Source organism: Leucoraja erinacea, chromosome 2 (genome assembly GCF_028641065.1).
Source record: "Leucoraja erinacea ecotype New England chromosome 2, Leri_hhj_1, whole genome shotgun sequence".
In the NCBI taxonomy this organism is placed as follows: domain Eukaryota; kingdom Metazoa; phylum Chordata; class Chondrichthyes; order Rajiformes; family Rajidae; genus Leucoraja; species Leucoraja erinaceus.
Genome location: NC_073378.1, coordinates 18,085,862 through 18,107,854, shown reverse-complemented (window position 1 = coordinate 18,107,854; position 21,993 = coordinate 18,085,862). Strand labels below are relative to the sequence as shown.

At 39.3% G+C, this 21,993-nt stretch overlaps 1 protein-coding gene across 1 annotated transcript in view; it reads left to right on the top strand.

Moving 5' to 3' along the window:
* The window catches only part of gpr158a (G protein-coupled receptor 158a), a 672,698-nt gene that overhangs the window by 1,872 nt on the left and 648,833 nt on the right, over nucleotides 1-21,993 (top strand). The window lies entirely within an intron of this gene.

The window sequence follows — 21,993 nt, the reverse complement described above, 5'->3', positions numbered from 1 at the left end:
ATATGTAAACACAGTGCACTCTAAGCAATATAATAAATTAGAAAAAAAATTCAATGTGTGTACATACACATAAACACAAACACATATTAATAGTATTCCACTCCACAATAATGAGTTCCACTCAAGGGGAAGAGTTCAAAGGAAATGTGAGGTCTTCGGGTTCACGACAGCTCCTTCGCTTTATTTGTTTCTCTTTAAGAGTAGTGGGTTCGAGATGTAGGTCTAGGGGCATTATTGTCACGTGTACCGAGGTACAGTGAAAAGCTTTGTTTTGCTTGCCATCCAAACAAATCACACCGCACGATATATAAATACAATCTAGCCAAACTCAAGTACAATATTTAGAACAAAGGAAAATATACAGAGTGCAGAATATAGTTCTCAGAATTGTATCGCAACAGTTCCAGGGACGTGTGCGTGTGGTTGTGCGTGGTTATGTGTATCGCAACAGTTCCAGGGTGTGTGTGTGTGTGTGTGTGTGTGTGTGGTGTGTGTGTGTGTGTGTGTGTGTGTGTGTGGTGTGTGTGTGTGTGTGTGGTGTGTGTGTGTTATGTGTGTGGTGTGTGTGTGTGTGTGTGTGTGTGTGTGTGTGTGTGTGTGTGTGTGTGTGTGTGTGTGTGTGTGTGTGGTGTGTGTGTGTGTGTGTGTGCGGTTATGTGTGTGTGTGTGTGCGTGGGCTGTAAAATTGGAATTCCCAGCAGGATGACTTGGTTTATTCCATCTTCCTCGTTATTTGTCAAATGTTGAACCTGTACGCATCGCTGGCTTATTTACTGTTGTGCATTTTCTAGATATGAATGGGCTTCGTGAGATGACGTAAACCACGAGCAGCCGATTCCCAGTCTATCTGTGACCACTATGAATTGAGATAATACCCTTAAAGGCAACCCGGTCGCCACCGGAGCGAGCAGGCAAAAGGGCCATTTCTAACAAAGTTTTCTCAACGTTGATGACATTTATTTCTCTGATTTATTTCCTCGACGAGGTTTTCGTGTTTCCCACACACAGCCGCTAAAGTCAGTGGGATTTAACTGCGTTTCCCCCAGTAATATGTCCCGATCAGACTGATTCATACTCTGTGATTCACTCCACACTCAGCACAGCGCGTAGGGGGTCGGTAAAGGGAACTCCAATCGTTCAACATGTAGAAAAACGGAATTTGCAGATGATGGTTTCCCAGGGAAAGACACAAAATGCTGGATTAATTCAGCGGGTCAGGGAGCATCTCTGGAGGACATGGATAGGTGACATTTCGGGTCGGGAATCTTTTTTAAGTCTGAAGAAGGGTCCCGACCCGAAATGTAACCTATCCATGCTCTCCAGGGATACCACCCGACCTGCTGAGTTACTCCAGCACTCTGTGCCTTTCCAATCGTTTAACATTTACTTTTACATGACATTTTGCTTGCGAGATTGAAATCTCGTTGACTCTTCGCCCCATTTTAGTTCATGAAATCCTTGAGTGATGATACACTGAATTGGCACAACTCCGACTGATGAAAGCATATAAGAAGAGACCGGCAGGGTTCATTTAGGACATGACGAGATTCCCCCCCAAAACATGCGTGGATGAAGGCAGATGGAAGTGTAGCTTGTGGTACATGAACTAATTGGCTCGTGTGATCCGCAGGCCAGGAGAATCTTTGTATTACTAATCCGGGCAATGTGGAATATTTTAAATTATGACTACCGACATATTTCAATAGGAGCAGTTGAACAAAGTCACATTTTAATAAATAGCAGGTATACAAAAAAAGCTGGATAAACTCAGCGGGTGAGGCAGCATCTATGGAGCGAAGGAATAGGCGATGTTTCGGGTCGAGACCCCTCTTCAGACTGATGTTGGGAGCGGGGGTGGTGGGGTGGGGAAGAAAAGAAGAGGCGGAGACAGTGGGCTGAGGGTTAGCTGGGAAGGGGAGGGGAAGGAGGGAGAAAGCAAGCACTACCTGAAATTTGAAAAGTCAATGTTCATACCATTGGGGGTGTAAACTACCGAAGCGAAATATGAGTTGCTGTTCCTCCAATTTGCTGTGGGCCTCACTCTGGCCATGGAGGAGGCCCAGGACAGAAAGGGAGTCAGATTCGGAATGGGAAGGGTAATTGCAGTGCTGAGCCACCGGGAGATCAGGTTTGTTATTGCGAACTAAGCGGAGGTGTTGGGCGAAGCGATCGCCAAGCCTGCGCTTGGTCTCACCGACATACAGTTGACACCTGGAACAGCGAATACAGTAGATGAGGTTGAAGGAGGTGCAGGTGAACCTTTGCCTCACCTGGGAAACTGGATAAACAGCGCAATGTTTGGGGTTGTTGCAAATGAGATAAGTGAAAAGTTAATTAAATCAGACTGAGATGATGAAGGAGCTTCTGTTTATCACAGCAATGGCAACTTTAAAACTAACAGCGACTAAGTGTCGTATGTGTGTGTTTCCTGGGAGTGAAACTTTGTGCTTTGTTGCTCGTTGACAGTTCGTACACCTGGATTCATTTGGGAAACTAAATTAATCCGTCAACCCATTTCAACATATCACATTCCTCATAGGTTGCTCCATTGGGTAAGTGATGAGCAATAACAGTCTGGAAATCAAAGTCGTATCGATGGTGGGAATCTGAAACAAAAACAGAAAATATGGTCAATTACCAGCAAGTCAGATAGATATTCCTCTATTTGCCCACTGCTTCAGCATTTTCTAATTTTAAGATGATCTTGCTTTCATTAGTCATAGTCAAAAAATAAACGAACATATCAACAGGCCACATTTGGCGTATTGTTGAGGCCACAGTTGGAGTATTGTGTTCAGTTTTGGTCATGGTGCTACAGAAAAGATGTTAAGCTTTTGAGAGTAGGGAAGATTCAAACAAGAGGCCATGACTTGAGAATTAAGGGACAGAGGTTTAGGGGTAACATGAGGGAGACCTTCTTTACTAAGAGAGCGGTAGCTGTGTGGAATGAGCTTCCAGTGGAAGTGGTGGAGGCAGGTTCGATTTATAATTTAAAAATAAATTGGATAGGTATATGTACGGGAAAGGAATGGAGGGTTATGGTCTGAGTGCAGGTAGATGGGACTAGGGGAGAGAAAGTGTTTGGCACGGACTAGAAAGGCCGAAATGGCCTGTTTCCATGCTGTAATTGTTATATGGTTACATGGTTATAAGTTGGAAAGAGTGCAGAGAAGATTTACTAAAATGTTGCCAGGACTTGAGGGCCTGAGCTGTAGGGAGAGGTTGTACAGGCTAAGACTTTATTCCTTGGAGTGGAGCAGAATGAGGGGTAATGTTATAGAGGTGTATAAGATCACAAGGATAATGGATCAGGTAGATGCACAGTCTTTTACCCAGAGATGGGTAAATATACCTTATACCTCAGTCTGGGATTTTATGGTATTTTAATATGGTATTTTAATACCCTATACCATATACCTATTATACCTCGGGCTTCTGTACTTACCAATAATCAGATACCCTCTTTCTTTAGGCTCGTTCGAGGTACTAGACAGGGCTGTCCTTTAAGCCCTTTATTGTTTGATATTGCTTTAGAACCTTTGGCCACTGCTCTTAGGGAATTCCCAATATTTTTGGTATTGTCCGTGGGAATAAGACATATAAGCTATCTCTCTATGCAGATGATCTGTTATTATTTATTTCTAATCCAAAGAAATCTATTCCTGCAATATTAGCTTTACTTAACCAATTCCGTAGTTTTTCTGGTTATAAATTAAATCTTAGTAAGAGTGAGCTTTTTCCACTAAACAATCAAATTGTGAATTATGGGCAGTTTTAGATTGACTAATCACTGTTTTCACTAATTTAGGTATTGAGATTACCAAGAAACACAAAGACCTATTTAAAGCCAATTTTATGGCCTTAATTGACCATGTCAGACAACAGCTTATAAATGGTCACCAATGTCCTTATCCCTAATCGGCTGAATCAGTGCTATTAAAATGTTTACTCTACCCTAAATTTTTATATTTATTTCAGATGATACCTATTTTTATCTCTAAATCTTTTTTTGATATTATTGACTCAAAAATTTCTTCATAGATATGGCAGAATAAAAATCCCAAACTAAGTAAAACATACTTACAGAAATTAAAGTAAGACGGTGGTTTGGCATTGACGAACCTTAGATTTTATTATTGGGCAGTTAATGCTCGTTATTTAACGTTTTGGACAAAAGATTTAGAAAATACCCAATGCTCAGGATGGATAAATCTTGAACGTGATTCTATGCGAGGGTTATCATTGGCTTCTATCTTACGGGGCTCGTTACCTTTTACAATTACGAGATTTTAAAAAAATACACGATTAACCCAATAATAAGATACTCATTGCGAATATGATTTAATTTCGTAAGTTTTTTTGATTGAATGATTTTATCTTATAGGGTCCTATCATATCTATGTTTTTCTTCCAACCCTCTAGCACTGATCAAGTCTTTCTGTTATGGAAGATGAAGGGATTAGCAGTTTTTCGTGATTTGTTTTTGGATGGTTGTTTTATGTCTTTTGAGCAACTCTCCAATGAATATAATCTACCTAACACACATTTTTTTAGATAGTTGCAAATTAGACATTTTTTGAAGGCTACGTTACCCTCTTTTCCCTTACCACATCAAAATGAAATCTCCGAAACAAATTTACATTTGAACCCTATCAGAAAGGTTTAATAATGATTATTTATGAGTCGATTTTGACATTACAAGAATGATTGGGAAAGAGAACTGCAAATGTCTTTACCTATAGAGAAATGGGAGAGGATTCTTCAATGTGTGCAAGACATGCTCTGATACAATTCAAGGTGGTTCACAGAGCTCATATGTCAAAAGATAAGTTAGCTTGTTTTTATGGTCATATAAATCCTACCTGTGACAGATGTAATTCTGAAGTGGCATCGCTGACTCATATGCTTTGGTCCTGCCCACTTTTGGAAAAATATTGGAAATAAATATTTGATACTATTTCTGTAGTTTTAGGTATTGATTTACAACCTCATCCTATTACTTGTATTTTTGGGCTACCAATGTTAGATTCTATTCATCTGTCCCGGTCAGCCCATCGGCTGATTACTTTTACTACACAAATTGCCAGAAGATTTTATTTAAATGGAAAGACTCTAATCCTCCTACCACACTCCATTGGTACTCTGAAATGATATCATGTTTAAATTTAGAAAAAATTAGGATGTTGTGCAGTGAAGAAAGTGAATGGTATGATAGTATTCATAGCAAAAAGATTTGAGTATAAGAGCAGGGAGGTTCTACTGCAGTTGTACAGGGTCTTGGTGAGACCACACCTGGAGTATTGCATACAGTTTTGGCCTCCTAATCTGAGGAAAGACATTCTTGCCATAGAGGGAGTACAGAGAAAGTTCACCAGACTGATTCCTAGGATGTCAGGACTTTCATATGAAGAAAGACTGGATAGACTCGGCTTGTACTCGCTAAAATTTAGAAGATTGAGGGGGGATCTTATAGAAACTTACAAAATTCTTAAGGCATTGGACAGGCTAGATGCAGGAAGATTATTCCCGATTTTGGGGAATTCCAGAACATGGGGTCACAGTTTAAGGATAAGGGGGAAGTCTTTTAGGACCGAGATGAGAAAATAATTTTTTACACAGAGAGTGGTGAATCTGTGGAATTCTCTGCCACAGAAGGTAGTTGAGGCCAGTTCATTGGCTATATTTAAGAGGGAGTTAAATGTGGTCCCTGTGGCTAAAGGGATCAGGGAGCACGGAGAGAAGGCAGGTACAGGATACTGAGTTGGATGATCAGCCATGATCATATTGAATGGCGGTGCAGGCTTGAAGGGCCGAATGGCCTACTCCTGCACCTATTTTCTATATTTCTATGTTGTTAAGCCGGAAAGGCTGCAAAGCAGGTTTACGAGGATGTTGCCAGGGACTCGAGGGCCTGAGCGTTTAGCTTTAGGGGGAGGGGTTTAGCAGGCTAGGACTTTCTTCCTTGGATCATAGGAGGATGAGGGGTGATCTTATAGAGGTGTATAAGATCATGAGATGAATAGAAAGGTTAAATTTCTATTCCTTTACCCAGGGTAGTGGAATCAAGAACCAGATGACATAGGTTGAATGTGAGAGGGAAAGATTTAATAAGAACCTGAGGGGCAACTTTTTTACAAAAAGGGTGGTGTGCATATGGAACTAGCTGCTAGAGAATGTAGTTGAGATTTGGATAGGAGCATACATAGGATGGGTTTAGAAGGATATGGGCCAAACGCAAGCAGGTGGGACTAGTTTTGCTGTGGCATGTTGGTTGGCGTAGACAAGTTGGGGCAAAGGGTCTGTTTCCACACCTCAAAGGGTCTGTTTCCACACCTCAATTCTCTATGGAGTTTCCATAACTCAATGACTCCCTATGTCTGCTTCATCACTTGTACTTAGAGGAACAATTATATTCCTCTGGCAAAAGGGTGTTTTTTCAAAATCTGACGAAAATAACATAATGGTAATACATTGCAGATAGTTGAAACTGGAATAAAAATAGAAATTGGTGAAAAGAGTTAGCATCTGAAAGAGAAAAACAATAGTCATCTTTTAGGCTAAAGACCTTTCAAAAAATATGTTATAAAATGAAGACGGGGGAAATCAAGAAAGAACAAAATGGATTGTCTATAGGGTGTAAGGCAGAAAATAAGAAAAGGGTTTAGGATACGAGATTGCTCTAGGTACAACACAGAACAGTACAGCAGAGGAACAAGGTCTTTGGCCCACAATGTCCGTGTCAAACACGATGGCTGTACATGATCCATATAACTCCATTCCTTGCATATCCATGTGCCTATCTAAAAGCCGCTTGAATTCCCCTATCGTATCTGCCTCTAACACCATCCCTGGCAGTGCGTTCCACTCACCTGTCACTCTCTGGAAAAAATGCAAGCGTGCACAACTCCTTTACACTTTGCCCTTCTCAACTTAATGGTATGCCCTCTGGTCTCTGACATTTTCTCCCTGGAAAAAGATTCTGACTGTCTACACTATCATGATTTTGTATACGTTATCAGGTTCCAGGGTTCCGGTTATTCAGGTTCCCTCATGCTCCAGGGAAAACAATCCGAGTTTGTCCAACCTCTTCAGAGAGCTGACACCCTCTAATCCGGGCAGAATCCTGTTCACCATCTTCTGCACCCTTCCAAAACTTCCACTCATAAACCAGGAACGTGATTGTATGACCAGTAAACACATAGGTGCTATTCACATTTAAACTCCTTTCAACTTTCAACTCTCTCTGCCTTACGAACCCCTTTATGAACCCCTTTTATTTTACCTCACCTGAATATCTCTTGGCTGCCATCATACCATGAGTTATCTCATTTTATGATTTATTTCCTCCCCTTCTTTTGATATTAATACGTTTTTTTTTGGTTCTAATAACAAGTCATTAACCTGCATCTCTCATGACTTTGCACAATTACTGATGTGCTATTTAGTTCTCAGCTCGTTTCTTCAGGGCCACTGGCCTTAAAATCTTGATATTGTAATTATTTATGAACTGCAAGAAGCAAAGCAATTGGAGGGCAATTGCAACCGATTGAAGATTTTACATTCCAGATCTATGGTTTATTTTGTAAACAAGCCTGTCACCTGGTGCATAACTGATGTGTGCTTGGTGAATGGTGAATGAGCTGAAAGTCCACTGAATTCAATATGCGGCAAGTACGTTTCATCAAAAACATCTACAGTATAAAAATCACATAATATACTGGATCACATAAAAATAATGATATTTTTGCAGCTTCCAATGACATCTGAAAATAGCACAGTAATAACACGTCTAGTGTCTCAGATGTCTTTCCATGAAATTTCTATTTTAGCAATGCTTGTAGAGCATTTCTGTCTATCAGTACTTTATAATTTCCCCCTTGATAATTATTTATACTACTCAGCACAAACATAATTCATATTAAAAACCTATGTAATATACAGTATCCCCCATAATGTTTTGGACAAAGACCCATCATTTATTTATTTGCCTATGTACTCCACAATTTGAGATTTGTAATAGAAATAAATCACATGTGGTTAAAATGCACATTGCCAGATTTTAATAAAGGCCATTTTTTTTTACATTTTTTGTTTCACCATGTAGAAATTACAGCTGTGTTTATACATAGTCCCCCAATTTCAGGGCACCATAATGTTTGGGACACCTGGCTTCACAGGTGTAATTGATCAGGTGTGTTCAATTGCTTCCTAAATGCAGGCATACGAGAGCTCTCAGCACCTAGTCTTTCCTCCAGTCTTTCCATCACCTTTGGAAACTTTTATTGCTGTTTATCAGCATGAGGACCAAAGTTGTGGCAATGAAAGTCACAGAAGCCATTATGAGACTGAGAAACAAGAATAAAACTTAGAGAAATCAGCCAAACCTTAGGCTTACCAAAATCAACTGTTTGGAACATCATTAAGTAGAAAGAGAGCACTGGTGAGGTTTCTAATCGCAAAGGGACTGGCAGGCCAGGAAGACCTCCACAGCTGATGACAGAAGAATTCTCTGTATAATAATGAAAAATCCCCAAACACCTGTCCGACAGATCAGAAACACTTTTCAGGAGTCACGTATGGATTTGTCAATGACCACTGTCTGCAGAAGACCTCATGAACAGAAATACTGAGGCTACACTGCAAGATGCAAACCACTGTTTAGCCACAAAAATACGATGGCCAGGTTACAGTTTACCAGGAAGTACTTAAAAGAGCAACCACAGTTCTGGAAAAAGGTCTTGTGGACAGATGAGATGAAGATTAACTTATATCAGAGTGATGGCAAGAGCAAAGTATGGAGGAGAGAAGGAACTGCCCAAGATCCAAAGCATACCACCTCATCTTTGAAACACGGTGGTGGGGGTGTTATGGCTGCTGAAGGAACTGGCTCACTTATCTCCATTTATGCTACAACTGCTGATGGTAGTAGCATAATGAATTCTGAAATATATAGATCCATCCTATCTGCTCAAGTTCAAACAAATGCCTCAAAATTCATTGGCCTCAAATTCATTCTACACCAAGACAATGATCCCAAACATACTGCTAAAGCAGCAAAGGAGTTTTTCAAAGCTAAAAAATTGTCAATTCTTGAGTGGGCAAGTCAATCACCCGATCTGAACCCAATTTTGCATGCCTTTTATATGTTGAGGAGAAAACTGAAGGGGACTAGCCCCCAAAACAAGCAAGCATAAACTAAAGATGGCTGTAATTCGGGCCTGGCAGAGCATCATCAGAGCAGACACCCAGCATCTGATGTCCATGAATTGCAAACTTCAAGCAGTCATTGCATGTAAATTATATGCAACAAAATACTAAACATGCCAACTTTCATTTACATGACATTGCTGTGTCCCAAACATTATGGTGCCCTGAAATGGGGGAACTATGTATAAACACTGCTGTAATTTCTACGTGGTGAAACCAAAATGTATAAAAATGGCCTTTATTAAAATCAGACAATGTGCACTTTAACCACATGTGATTTTTTTTTTCCTATTACAAATCTCAAATTGTAGAGTACAGAGGCAAATAAATAAATGATGGGTCTTTGTCCCAAACATTGTGGAGGGCACTGCAGATTACAGATTTTTAGTATTAACTATGTTTGTGCTGAGTAGTATAAATAATTATCAAGGGGAAAATTATAAAGTACTGATAGACAGATTTTCGCAAAGCCTTTGATAAGATGCCACATGTTAGGCTGCTTAGGAAGATGAGAGCCCATGGTATCAAAGGGCACTTACTAGCATGGATAGCAGGTTGGCTGGGTGGCAGAAGACAAAGAGTGGTAACAAAGGGGAACTAATGGCGTTCCGCAGGAGTCGGTGCTGGGGCCGCTACTCTTCACGTTGCATGTTAATGATTTGGCGAGGGGATTGAAGGCTTTGTGACAAAGTTTATAGACGATACGAAAAAAGGTTGAGGTAGTGTAGAGAAAGCAGGGATTCTGCAGAAGGACTTGGACAGATTGGGAGAATGGGCAGAGAAGTGGCAGAAGCAATATAGTGTAGACAAGTGTGGTGTTTTGTGTTCTGGTAATAAAGGCGTAGGCATTTCTAAATGGGGTGAGAATCCAGAAATCAGAGGTGCAAAGGGACACAGGAGTGTTGGTGCAGGATTCCCAAAAAGTTAATCTGCGTCAAATTGGTGGTAAAGAAAGCAAATTTAATGCTTGCATTTATTTCAACAGGGATGTAAAGTTGAGGCTCTAGAAGGCACTGGTGAGGCCGCATTTGGAATATTGCGACCAATTTTGGGCACCATATCTGAGGAAGGATGTGCTAGCTCTGGTGAGGGTCTAGAGTAGGTTTACAAGAATGATCCCAGGAATGAGTAGGTTAACCTATGATTTGTCAGCACTGGGTCTGTACTCGCTGGAGTTTAGAAGAATGAGGGGGGGGACCTCATTGAAACATACAGAATAGTGAAAGGCTTGGATAGAATGGATGTGGAGTGGATGTTTCTGCTAGTGGGAGACTCTAGGACTAGAGATCATAGCCTCAGAATTAAAGGGCGTTCTTTTCAGAAAGACGAGGAGAAATTTATTTAGTTAGAGGGAGGTGAATCTGTGGAATTCTTTGCCGCAGAAGGATCAGTGGATTTTTTTTTTTGGCAGAGATTCTTGATTAGTACAGGTGTCTGAGGGTATGGGGAGAAGGCAGTAGAATGGGGTTAGGAGGGTGAGGTAGATCAGCCATGATTGAATAGCAGAGTAGACTTGATGAGCCGAATGGCCTAATTCTACTCCTATTCTTTATGACCTTGATTGTAGCATTATTTTTTAGCATAGCTTATTATAGGATAATTGAATCATGAGAATATTAAAAGCGATATAAATATTCAACCTTAAATTTCAGCTTCCTCATAAGTTTAATTTTGGTCTTGTTGTTTTTGCCCTGTGTGGTGTACAATGAGTTGGTTCATTGTCCGTGCTTTTCAGAAGTGCAGCAGTGCTCTTCAGTGAATGGCTCTGAAGGAATATTCTCCTTGTGCTTCTGGGAACGTATACTCATTAAACAAAACTATTGGAAGAAAAGATAGTGAACATTCTTAAAAAAACTTCATGCCACTCAATTAATTGGGTGTGCATTTAAACAGTTAGTGTTTGGGGAAGTTTTTGGGAAAATGATATTGTTTTGATTACATGTTTAAGAAGGAACTGCAGATGCTGGAAAATCGAAGATAGACAAAAATGCTGGAGAATCTCAGCGGGTGAGGCAGCAACTATGGATCAAAGGAAATCGGCAATGTTTCGGGCCGAAACCCTTCTTCAGAGTTGATTCAGTTTTGATTACATACATGTCCTATTTGCTTTGCCTTCTGCACACTCCAGAAAACACAGGAAGCTGAGAGGGAAAGGATTTACGTTTGTTCGTTTAAAATTAAAACGTGTTGAAACTTGAAGGTAACTAATTATCTCACTTGTGTTTTGTTGACAGTAAAGATATTTGCTCCAGCTGACTACAGCTGTGAGTTTGAGATTCTCATTATTGAAACATAAGAGGATAAAGAGAGAGTCAGTTAGACTGGCAGACAGATGAGAGGGACATTTCTCATTCTTTTTTTTTAAATTTTATTTTTATTAGCAGTACAGTAAATCACATTAATACATCGCATATATCTTATTACATTATGTTGTACCATTTCATTTTTTGAGCTTTAAAAGAGAAAGAAATAAATGAAGTAAGAAAAGTAAGCAAGAATCGTGAAGGTGCAGGAAAGTGTTGGGAGAAAAGAACCCCTTAGGGAAGGAATTAGAGAAGGAAGCAAAGAAAATAATTAAGATCCTAGAAAGAAAGGAAAAAAAAGGAAAAAAGGAAAATCAGTCGCTCTATTGTAACACAAAACTCCGCAAAAAAGGATATACCAACCATGTTTTTATTAAAAATTTATTTTATACCCCCCCATTACCCGGTCCTGGTAGCCTTTATATTTTAACTTATTATTGCACCTTAGCTTGTAATAGTTCCATAAATGCAGACCACGTCTTTTGGAAGTGATCTGCTTTACCTGCTAGGAGGAGTCTCATCTCTTCCAAGTGTAATGTTTCGAACATGTTTGAAATCCACATTTTTGTTGTTGGTGTTGGAGCATTTTTCCAAAATTTAAGTATAAGCTTTTTTCCGATTATTAGCCCATAATTAAGTAAGTTCTTTTGAAACATATTTAATTCAGGGTTACCTTCCGATATTCCAAAAATGATCCATTCTACTCTGGGTAGAAGTTTTGTTTTAAATAATTTTGTAAAGATTTCAAATATTTCGTTCCAGAATTTTTGAATTTTTGTACAGAAAACAAAAGAGTGCGCTATGTTAGCTTCTTGTACCTGACATTTGTGAGACATTGGGGAAGAGTTTATTTATTTTAGTTTTTGAATAATATAGTCTATGTAATGTTTTATATTGGATTAGAGTATGTCGTACGTTGATCGAGCATTTATGCACATATATTAAGTGTTTATCCCAGCTCTCTTTTGAAATTTTTATAGCTAATTCTTGTTCCCAATCTCTTCTAATATTATCTGTTGTAGGTATTTCTATATTCAATATAATATTATATAAGTATGATATTAGATTTGCTGATTCAGCCTTTATCTTCATGGCTTCATCTAATAAGTCTGGGGGCATATTATAATAGTCTTTTGTATATTTATTCAGATAATCACGGATTTGAAGATATTTAAAATATTGATTATTTTTCAAGTTATATTTCAGTTGTAATTGTTGAAATGGTAATAATTTCCCTAATTCATACAGGTCTCCGAGCGTTTTGATTCCCGTTCTTTCCCATTGTGTAAATTATTTATCTATAATTGAGGGTTTAAACGAAGGGTTATTGGCTATTGGCATTAGCAGAGATAGATTTCTTAATTTTAAGTTCTGTTTTATTTGTTTCCAAGTTCTAATTGTACTATGTATCATTGGATTTTTATTATAATATTTGTTATTCAAATTTGTTGGTGAGAGGAGAGTCGCGCCTGTATTACCAGGAGCGCAGTCCTCTCTCTCCATTATAATCCAGTCCACCTGCTGGGCAGAGTTGTCCAGCAGGTGAATCATATTTTTAATATTTACCGCCCAATTATAGTACATGAAGTTAGGGAGTGCTAGACCACAATGATGTTCTAAGACACTCAAAACACATAGCACGTGAACAAGACAAAGAAGTGTACTTCGTTGACAACAGATTCACCAGCCTAAACATTTATTCACGCTACCATAGTGGTTACACTGTGCCGTGTGTATAGATTACATTGGTGTTGTTCACTTGCGCTACTCTGAGACCACCTCACAAACCTCTGTCACCGAGAATGATAAGGACAGTGGAAGAATTGGTACCACCGTCATCATCTGTAGATTCTCCTCCAAGTCTATCTGACCTGGAAATACAGTATATTGCCGTTTCTTCATTTTCACTGGATATAAATCCTAGAAATTATGGTCCAAAGACCACCTGGTGTACCTTCAGAAGGACTTTGGTGGTCCAAGAAGGTGCCTACCATCATTTTGCCAGCCTGAATAATGAATGACTATAAAAAATATAAAATATAATAAAGGATCTGAAATATTTATAATGGGGAAAACAACAAAATTGGATGACACATTTGAGCAATGCGTCTGAAGATAGTGAAAATAAAATTTCTTATGATATCAAAAGCAGTTTTATGTGCTAAATCTAATCCATCTTCATCCGAGTGGTGTGATAATGTGTATCTAACATTCCAGCACTCGCATCAAGAACATCACTTTGGTGCATAATTGCATTCAAAACTAAATGGTGAATCATGGTGTTCTATAGCTCTAGAAATTCAGTAGATCGGGACTAATTGTTCCCTGCTGATGAATGACTTGGGAATTTTACCTTATTGGAATTTGTGATGATCAAGAAATATATCATATTGAGACGTAAACCTCTGATCATTTGTTCATTGATAGCATGCATATCATCCAGTTATACTTTTAAACTCAAATGCACTGATGATGTGTTTTCCATTATCCCATCAGACCACGCCATTAATTTATCAGACTGCAACTAATTGGATGTTGTGATTTGCCATGGTGTGTAAAAAATTCCTGAAACATATGGAACTTAATTCTCGCTGCTTGCTTAGAATGCAGCCCGACAGAATATAATTTGCAGTCAATGCATCTCCTGCCAGAATTGTTGCTACTGTTCCATCAAGCTTTATCTGTTTGCTCAGAATGCAAAATTGTAGTTGAGCATCAGGTTACAAGGTTAATTCTGACATTCAAGATGCTTTTAAAGTTAGGGGGTTGGTGTTTCCTTGGATTTTTGGGTGATAAATAATATTTGAGGACATTTTCCAGTCTTCGTTTACATTCTTTAAAAGTTGAAGAAAATAATATTGTTACATTGGAGCTAACAATAGTAAAGTAGCATTAGTGATTGTTTCAGGGATCCATATCTGCCTGTAAATGCGCATGTAAAACAGAGATGGGGGAATTTATATTTTCAGACAGATCAAGTTCCTAGTTTTGTTTTAAATTTTGAGCTGCTAATAATGTGATCAAAATAGAGCTCAACTGTGTCCCCAGTATTGTAAAACAAAGTACCTGAAAGATGCTGGAAATCAGAAAACATTGGAAATGTCTAGTCCTAAGTGTGTATCGTAGTCCTAAAATCACACTACCAGTCTGATTTCTGTCTCCCCAGAGATCTGCCTTCCCGTTATTTAATTTTTTTCTGTCTATATACAGTAAAAAATAATCTGCTGGTAGCACTACCTGGGTAAATGTTTGTTGTGGAATATTAGGTTTTATTCTTCTACATGGAGAAAAAAATATGTTAAACATAGCCATGGATTCAATATTATCAAGGATGACAATGTTGGAGAAAAAAAATGTCTTAACTTTTTTTAATTGACATGACCAGGAGTCACATACATTTCAAAACCATCTTTAGCTTAGAGATACAGCTTGGAACCAGGCCCTTTGACCCACTGAGTGGACCAATGATCTCTTCACACTAGTTCTATCCTACACACGAGGGACAATTTTTATAGAAGCCAATTAACCTACAAACCAGCACATCTTTGCAATGTGGTAGGAAACCAGATTACCCAGAGAAAATCCACATGGTCACAGGGAGAACGCACAAACTCTCGACCCGAAACGTCACCCATTCCTTCTCTCCAGAGATGCTGCCTGTCCCGCTGAGTTATTCCAGCATTTTGTGTCTACCTTCGATTTAAACCAGCATCTGCAGTTCTTTCCTACGGACAAACTCCATGCATACAGCACCCATAGTCAGGATCAAACCTGGGTCTCAAGCGCTGTAAGGCAGCAACTCTACCACTGTGCCATTATGCTGCTCCAATCTAGATTTTTTTTCCAGAATATTTTCTATGGCCACTTAGAAATCGGCTTTGTATGAATGCAAAGTGCTTTCAATGCATTAACCATTAGTTGGTGAGTCAGAATTGCTTGCAGCAACATTTAACCATTAGATATTTATGATATGCCCCTAAATATAGCATAATTCCTGAAGTTGATTTTATCATATTAGACCAGCTAAGCACATTGATGGGAACAGACTGGCATATTTTCCACTAAGAATGAAGTCCTCAGCCATGGGTTAGAGATTGTAAATTTGCCAGTCTCTAAGTCGGGTCACTTCCATCCATTTACCTTGAAGAATAATCAAGATGTGGCTAATGAGGAAAAAAAACATGTTAGTTTAACCGGAGGAGATGTAATGGAATTTTGTTGCACGCTATTGTGCGCAATGACAATAAACGTATTCATTCATTCATTCAATCATTCAATCATACATTCATCCATTCATTCATTCATTCATTCATTTATTCTAAGATGAGATCCATTTTACTTCTCTAGAAGAGATTCAAGCGATCAACACCAGTATATTTTACTTTGCAAATGTACTCGTACATTATATTGATCCATTGATGCTTAGATTGTTCTGTCAATATCTTGCACTGAGAAATCTATGTTTCTTCTGATCAGACTTTTTTCAAATTGTGAGGTTTACAGGATTTCCTTGCAGATAACATTAGTTAAAACACTGATTTTGTTTTAACCTTTCACCCATAACATTTATTTTCCTGTTCTCGGCTAAACCTACGCAATGGGTACCTATTTACCTTGTATTCATATGGTTACATTTCATCTTTTACCCTTTCATGTATATGTCATTACAAACCTTAAAACAGTGTTGTGGTCTATGCAGAACGTTTTGTTGCTGCATCTATGTTGGAAATAGAATTCACGATAGGACGTGTAATATCCTTTTGCACATTCGACAATGTACAGAAATTGTCAGGGTTCCATTAATAGTTTAAGTGGCAGGTTCTTTATAGTAGCATTGCAACATATCAAAATGGTAGTTAGCTTTGATCTGGCTTGTCAACGGTTTGATTGCTTATTTTCTCCTTCATGTCTCATGAGCAATAAAACATCAGACTTTATTCCAACACTCTCTGCAGTCAGTCAACTTAATGACTGATGGATGATTCAGTGACAGCTTCATATACCATTGCTTCAGCACTCGCATGTTTTTTTTCCTCATTAGCCACATCTTGATCATTCTTAATTCTATGACTGCATTTACTTCCTTACCATCTTATAAGACAATGGGTCTCCTTCAATGAATCTTGTGGAAAGTACAACATCGGGGTCATCTTTAACTAGCATTGGATTATTTCAAGGGACGGGTGAATTCTGCTTATTTTCAAATTTTGCATAAATATTCAACTTGTTGCCAGCTACATTTTGTCAGGTTTGCTAACCAACAGATCAATCAGCTTGGAATGTAAGACTTTGTCTTGTAGTTGATGTATAATGCCATGTCAATTTGAGAACACGGTAAATGGACAGGCAGTTTTTAGCAATATTCATCCGTTAGTGGTTGCTGCAATTTTAGATGTGGCAAAACAGATTGATAAAAAATTTTCATTAGTGATTTAAGCATTTGGCATCTGGGGAGTGCTGGTGAGTGTAATGGAAATTGGCCACTGTGCTCCGTTATCATCAGGACTGTGAAATGGTGGCAAACTGGCGCCTCTTGCATATGGACTCAGTAGGCCGCTCTGTGCACTCTGTACTGACCGGGGTGATTGTGCTAATGTACGGGGATAGTCTTCCTGAGCCATATGTAAAAAATGTATTTCACTGTACCTGGTACATGACAATGAAGAAACTATTGAACCAACGAGGTGACCAGATGTACAAGCATTTGGTTTTATTGACTACCTTTATTTTTCCATAGCTTCTGGTTCTCGCAGAGGATAGTGAGTCTTGGAATGCTCCACTCTGGAAGCGCACATCAGGGTGGGCAGAGAGGGGTGTAAGGGGAAGAGAGTGGATGGGGTGGTATTCCTTGCAATTGGAGTCTGCCAATGCCTACTGGAAATCTTGGTTTTCATCCAATTTAACTCCCTTCCCCAACCTTCCTGTCCTTGGTCCCCTCCAATGCCATCATCTCAGACAACGCGGAAGAACAGCAAAGATATTCCATTGGGTTGCTTACAACCCAACAGTATCTCCAATATCAAATAATACCATCTGCTATCCCCCCTCTCTTTCCCCTTCCCCACCCCTCCTTCGTATGCATACATTTCTCCCACCATCTCCCATAACCCCAAACCACTGCTCCTTTCCCCTCCTCCTTTCATTCATCTTCCATCCCTGTCCCATTTTTTAAAAATGTTATGCCACCTCTTTCCCCTCCTCTCTTTCCTTACACCCATATCCCTCCTTCCAGCTTTATATTTCACTCCTCTTCTTTCCTCATCTGACACCCTTTAGTCTGCTTTTTACCTTGAGTTTTGTTACTTGTTCCACCCAACTGGCCCCCTCTCCTCACCTGTAACAACACTTTACCCCATCCTAGCTCACTTCTCTAGTTTTCTCCCCCTCACTCCATCAGACTGCAAAAGGGTCCCGATCTGAAATGTTATCGATCTATTCCCTCGACAGATGCTGCCTGACCTGTTGAGTCCCTCCAGCCTTTTGTGTTCGGTAACCACAATGTGTCTCAGTTAATAATGGACACATTCTACAGCAGCATTCAGAATGCCACTACTCTAGAGTTGTTGCCAAAAGCAACTCAGTGATATAATTTGTCAGTTGAGATTCAATGAAAAAGCGTTCATTATAGAAAGTGAGGTTATTGGCTTAAAGTGGGAGGGGATTTGCTTAAGAATTGAGCAGAGCTGCCAACTGAGTAACATTCATGTGCTGGATAAAAAGCTGATGGCATTGTCATTTCCACATGTTCATAATCTGCAATAAATTAAATCCAAAAATTATTCTAATTTTGACATCACAAGAAGGTGGCATATATTAATGACTTTTCTCAATTTCTTTTACTTACAACCATTATTCTATTGCAGTTCGCTGCATGTTTTATTTGGAGAGAACCCAAATTATTTGATTGGTGGAGAGGCTTTGAGGGTGAAAGACTTAAACTTGAAAGATAATTATTATCAAAAAGGTTTCAGGGATTGCTGAAGAACTAATAGGAAGGCATTTGAAGATGCAATAAATCTAACGTTGTGCTTTACAACTCATGCAAGTTATGAGCATTGTGAAGTGACAAATGAAGGAGGCCGAAGAATGTTTTGCATTTTCATTACCAAAAGGGCAAGTAGGATTGGATAATGAGTTCTTGCACTAATAAGGTCATTTATATGACGAAGAACCAGTGGGTGGAAGCACTGGATAACCCTTACATTATTTGAAAATGTGTCTAATGATGAGCCATCAATTCAAAATGAATGGAGTAATTGTGGAAGAAATTAGATCTCAATATAACCAATTGTGGTGAAAGTTACACGGTGGCTACCTGCTTGCAAATGGAAGGCGCCAATTACAGTTAAGGGCCATGGATGGGTTAAAGGGAAGACCAAATGATTCACAAGATGTTAACAATGAATGAATGAATGAATGAATACTTTATTGTCACATGTGACACTCACAGTGATATTCTTTGTTTTGCATACCCAAGGTATGCAACGAGTCGCTACATAAAGGGCACCGACAAAGTTACAAAGTATCCTATGCCAGGTCCTCCATAGTTCTCCCCCTCCCCCCCCCTCACAGCGGTTACCCCAGGCTGGGTCCTCCGTTTGTTCTTCCTTCTCCTTGACGGTGGTTCCCCCACTGTGGATCCTCCTTTTGTCTCCCCCCTCCCCCCTTCCCTCACGATGCCCCCCCCCCCCCCCCCCCCCCCCCCCCCCCCATGCCGCCGGGTCCTCCTTTGTTAAACAGCATGCTGGAAACTTTGAAGGTGAGACATAATTTGGAAATTAATAGCACCTTAAATTATTTTTTAAAGAGCAAATTCAAAATCAAAAGGGAGGAAATTGGAACAGTGAGTGAGATCATTTAGATTTCCATTCAAACTGATTCAACTCCATCTCTGCAGAACACATGAAAGTCTGGAAATCTAAGCATGGCATCCCCTATACTGAATCCCACATAATGTGGAAATTATGAATTTTCAGCCACCATTATAGACTGATTTATGGTGCTCACACATAAATGTACCAGAGCTTAATTTGAAAATTGAAATCAATATTAATGCCATAACGCTAAACTATTTTCCATGTGGGAAATGTATTATGTAGTATGCATAAAACTTGCATAGTAATACACAGTGAAAGAAGCTGCAAATATATTGCTGGATGTTGCTAGTGACTAATCTCCACCTGGAAGCTTTGCAGAGGTACAACTGACATGATCTTCATCATTCATCAACTTAAAGAAAACTGCAGGAAAAAGGATCAACCATTATACATGCTTTCTTGACCTCACAAAAGTTAACTCCATCATCTGAGAGGGATTGTAGATCATTCTTCTCAAAGTTTGAGTGCAGATCGATTCTCCATGTTGCAGCTGCATCACGATCACACATAAACTGTGATCTTAACCAGCAGGTCCATAGAGATTTGTCTCCATCTTCCCAATGGTACATGATGGTAGGCAAGCTTTGATCTTAACCTACAGGCCAACTGTTACATCGTAACCTGTAACAAAGATAAAAGCTATGTTTTATCCTTCAGGAAATTTTCTACAAACATTTTCAGAGCACATAAGTGCAAACATAGCATTTACAGAGATCAACGAAACTCATGCAATATCAAAGGTCCAAACAGCGTTTTACTCGAGGACATTCATGATGTCCTCTTTCTTCAGTAGGCGTGGATTCTTCCTCCACATGTGGATGGAACCTACCATTCTTGTCACACTGTTCCTTTCCCCTCCTCCTTCTGCTCATCCTCCACCCCTGCCAACTGTCACCCAAATCCCTTTCATCCTCCTTCCTTCCCCTCCCGCTATCCCCATTCTACACATATCCCTCCATCCAGCTTTACATTTCACTTCTCCTCTCCATATCTGATACCCTATTGTCCCCATTTTCCCTATTCTCATAATAACCTTTCAAACCATCTGCCAATCAACCCACCTCCATCACCTGTATCCACCTATCACTTATCAGGCTTTGACCCCACCCTACCTCTCTTTACCAGTTTACTGATCTTTACTCCATTAGTTGACGAAGGGAAGGGTCTCACCTGAAACATCACCTGTTCATTTCTCTCCACAGATGCTGCCTAGCCAGCTGAGTTATCCACACTTTGATTTATCCTTACCATGATCCCTACTTGTAAAATTTGATATAAAATGTTTAAATGAACTGCAGATACTAGAAATGTGAAATAAAATCAGACAATGTAGGAAGCACTCATCAGTTCACCACAACTTACTGCAATTTCTAAGATAGACACAAAATGCTGGAGTAACTCAGTGGGTCAGGCAGCATCTCTGAAGAAAAAGGTGACGTTTCAGATCGCGACTCTTCTTGAATAATCTTCTTCAAGAAGGGACTTGTCCCGAAACGCCACTTTTTCTTTTTCTTCCGGGGATGCTACCTGACCAGCTGAGTTATTCCAGCATTTTGTGTCTATCTTCGGTGTAAACCAGCATCTGCAGTTCTTTCCTGCTAATATTCTCTGCGATTTCTTCTGGTTTTGGGCAGAGCTGTTTCCGAAACAAGCTGTGATGCAACCTGACAGTATGCTTTGGAATCTGGAAACTTGTAAGTCAGAGGAGACTTTGTCTGTCTCTTCAGAAAGTAGTGGCGTTGGTGTGCCTTCTTGGTTGCCACATCATTGTGATCGGTCCACAACTGATCATTGGTAATATTAATGCCAAAGAACGTGAAGCTCTAAGCAATTTCCACTTCCACACCATTGATTTGGATTGGGGTATGTACTCCGCTATACATCCTGAAGTCAATAACTAGCTCTTTCATCTTGCTGTCATTGAGGGAAAGGTTATTGTACTGACACCATGTCACTTTATTCTTTGTCTCCTTTCAATACTTTGTTCTGTCATCCTTTCCGTCATTGTTCATGATTTGGCCCACCACTGTGTGCCGTCTGCAAAATTGTAGATAGAATTAGAGCCAATTTAACTGCACAATCACGAGTGTATCGAGAGTATATTAGGGGACTGAGAATGCATCCTTGTGGGGCACAGGTTTTGAGAATTATTGTAAAGGTGTTGTTGTCACCTCTCCTCATTGATTGAGGTCCGTGCATCAGTAAGTAAGGATCCAATGGAAGAGGGAGGAGCTGATTCTAAGTTCCAAGATTCCAAGGAATATAAAACCAGGTAAGTCTTTCTACAATTGTGTAATATCATGAAAATTGAGTCTTATGTACCAAGATGAAACCATGTTCATTTTTTCATGTTCAGGAGTAATTGCATAACAATTATAGTACTTTGATCTATGTACTATATTGATTAGGGTTGATTGTTGTGCGTGAAGAGGTAAAACAACAATCTGCATGAGTTTTGGAAGTTAATGGTAAATTGTATGCAATGACACTAAATGTGATCCCACCATCATTTGTAATTAAATTAAATATATTATTATATAAGGTATATTTAAAATATTATGCAATACGAACAGACCACAGTCTGTTCGTATTGGTGGAAATGTATC